This window comes from Oncorhynchus tshawytscha, linkage group LG30 (genome assembly GCF_018296145.1).
Source record: "Oncorhynchus tshawytscha isolate Ot180627B linkage group LG30, Otsh_v2.0, whole genome shotgun sequence".
NCBI classification, from domain to species: Eukaryota; Metazoa; Chordata; class Actinopteri; order Salmoniformes; family Salmonidae; genus Oncorhynchus; species Oncorhynchus tshawytscha.
Window position 1 is genome coordinate 31,858,978 of NC_056458.1, and position 3,443 is coordinate 31,862,420.

Consider the following 3,443-nt stretch of genomic DNA (forward strand, 5'->3'; position numbering starts at 1 on the left):
TGACAGCCCGCTTGGACTTTGCCAAACAGCATTTAAAGACTCTCAGACCATGAGAAACAAGATTCTCTGGTCTGATGAAACCAAGATTGAACACTTTGGCCTGAATGCCAAGCGTCACATCTGGAGGAAACCTAGCACATCCCTACGGTGAAGCATGGTGTTGGCAGCGTCATGTTGTGGGGATGTTTTTCGGCGGCAGGGACTGGGAGACTAGTCAGCGTCGAGGAAAAGATGAACGGAGCAAAGAACAGAGAGATCCTTGATGAAATCCTACTCCAGAGCACTCAGGATCTCATACTTGGGCGAATGTTCACCTTCCAACAGGACAACGACCCTAAGCACACAGCCAAGACAATGCAGGAGTGGCCCAGCCAGAGCTCGGATTTGAACCCGATCGAACATCTCCGGAGAGACCTGAAAATAGCGTGGCAGTAACGCTCCTTATCCAACCAGACAGAGCTTGAGAGGATCTGCAGAGAAGAATGGGAGAAACTCCCCAAATATAGGTGTGCCAAGCTTGTTGCGTCATACCCAAGAAGACTCGAGGCTGTAATCGCTGCCAAAGGTGCTGCAACAAAGTACTGAGTAAAGTGTCTGAATACTTATGTAAATGTTATATTTCCTTTTTGTATTTTTCATACATTTGCAAAAATGTCTAAAAAACAGTGTTTGCTCTGTCATTATGGGGAATTGTGTGTAGATTGATGAGGGAAAAAAACATTTGAATCAATTTTAGAATAAGGCTGTAACGTAACAAAATGTGGGAAGAATCAAGGGGTTTAAATGCTTTCTGAAGACACTGTAGGTAAAGACCAGATAAAATGTGTGCAGTATCCAAGACACCTACTAGAACTTCTTCAGGATCGGTGTCCCTTCCACGGGACGGTTGAGCTAACATAGGCTAATGCGATTAGCATGAGGTTGTAAGTAACAAGAACATTTTCCAGGACATAGACATATAAACAAATTAGGCACATTTGGGCGCCTTGATGCAACATTTTGAACAGAAATGCAATGGTTCGTGGGATCAGTCTAAAACATTGCACATACACTGATGCCATCTAGTGGCCAAATTGTCTAAATTGCACCTGGGCTGGAATAACACATTATGGCCTTTCTTTTGCATTTCAAATGATGGTACAAAAAAATACACAAGAACGGTTGTTTTTTTCTTTTAATTATCTTTCACCAGATCTATTGTGTTATATTCTACTACATTCCTTTCACATTTCCATAAACCTCAAAGTGTTTCCTTTCAAGTGGTATCAAGAATATGCATATCCTTCCTTCAGGGCCTGAGCTACAGGCAGTTAGATCTGGGTATGTCATTTTAGGCAAAAATTGAAAAAGGGGGCTAATCCTATACCTCCCTGACCAAGGCCCTTCTCCCCCGATTGCTCAGTTTAGGAAGAGTCTTGGTGGTTCCAAACTTCATTTAAGAATGATGGAGGCCACTGTGTTCTTGGGGACCTTCAATGCTGCAGAAATGTTTTGGTACCCTTCCCCAGATCTGTGCCTCAGAGCTCTACGGACAATTCCTTCGACCTCATGGCTTGGTTTTTGCTGTGACATCCACTTTCAACTGCGGACCTTATATAGACAGGCGTGTTACTTTCCAAATCATGTGCAATAATTTAATGTATCACAGGTGGACGCCAATCAAGTTGTAGAAACATCTCGAGGATGATCAATGGAAACAGGATGTACCTGAGCTCAATTTCAAGTTTCATAGCAATAGGGTCTGAATACTTATGTAAATTCTTAAAACCCGTTTTTTCACTTTGTCATTATGGGGTATTGTGTTATTGCTCAGGAAATTGTTTTATTATATCAGTTTTAGAATAAGGCTGTAACGTAACCAAATGTGGGAAAAGGCAAGGGGTCTGAATACTTTCCGAAGGCACTGTATATGTTTTATAATGCTTTTGAATTACACATACTGTTTTGGCAGGAAATACCAGGTTACCCGGGAGAATAATGATTTATTCTTGAGATGGCACGTTTGTAAAATAGCGTGAAAAAATGAAACCCTAGTGCTGCAGCACCCTCAGCACCCTACTTCCCGCGGCTATGATGACATCGCTACTTTGAAAGTGACTGCTGTGCCATTTTCCCTACATGAGCTAGCCCCTAGCAATTTGAGTTCTAGACAAATGAGCTTGAGTGACATCTTGCGAGAGAGAGAGCGAGAGAGAGAGAGTGCGAGAGAGAGAGCGCGAGAGAGAGAGCGAGAGAGAGCGAGAGAGAGAGAGTGAGAGAGCGAGAGAGAGCGAGAGAGAGAGAGAGCGAGAGAGAGAGAGAGAGAGAGAGTGAGAGAGCGAGAGAGACAGCGAGAGAGAGAGAGACGAGGTCAGTACAGGTGCATCAAAGCTGGGACCGAGAGACTGAAAAACAGCTTCTATCTCAAGGCCATCAGACTGTTAAACAGCAACCACTAACACTGAGTGGCCGCTGCCAACACACTGACTCAACTCCAGCCACTTTAATAATGGGAATTGATGGGAAATGATGTAAAATATATCACTAGCCACTTTAAACAATGCTACCTAATATAATGTTTACATACCCTACATTATTCATCTCATATGTATACGTATATACTGTACTCTATATCATCTACTGCATCCTTATGTAATTACATGAATCACTAGCCACTTTAACTATGCCACTTTGTTTACATACTCATCTCATATGTATATACTGTACTCAATACCATCTACTGTATCTTGCCTATGCTGCTCTGTACCATCACTCATTCATATATCTCTATGTACATATTCTTATCCCCTTACACTGTGCATAAGACAGTAGTTTTGGAATTGTTAGTTAGATTACTTGTTGGTTATTACTGAATTGTCGGAACTAGAAGCACAAGCATTTCGCTACACTCGCATTAACATCTGCTAACCATGTGTATGTGACAAATAAAATTTAATTTGATTTGATTTGATTTGAGAGTGAGAGAAATGACGTAGTGCACATATCTGCGCATACTGTATGTGACAGTGTGCAATTTCTGGGGACCACTTTTGGCTCATGAATTGTCCTTTCAGAACTACTGGCTAAAAGGTATTCTAAAGTACCAGAGAATGTATTTAAATCGGTAACACTTTACATTAAGGTGTACTTAAAATGATTTACTAAAGGTTTATAAGTATTTTATAAACCATTAGTGGTTAGTTAAAACAGTTATAACACATTGGTTAAAATTGTGCAGTCATGTAAGCTATCTTTAAGCAGTTTATTAACTACTTATAAATGTATACAATTACACCTTACTGTAAAGTGTTACCCAATGAGGTCTACAAAATGATTCTAAACATGAAGAAAAATCTGAGCTTGAAGTACAGTAGATGGGCTTGTATCTGTGGTACCTGATGTCAAGTTCTTCTTATCGCTATCCATTCAAATGTCTGTAAATGAGTGGGAAGATCATTTACAGG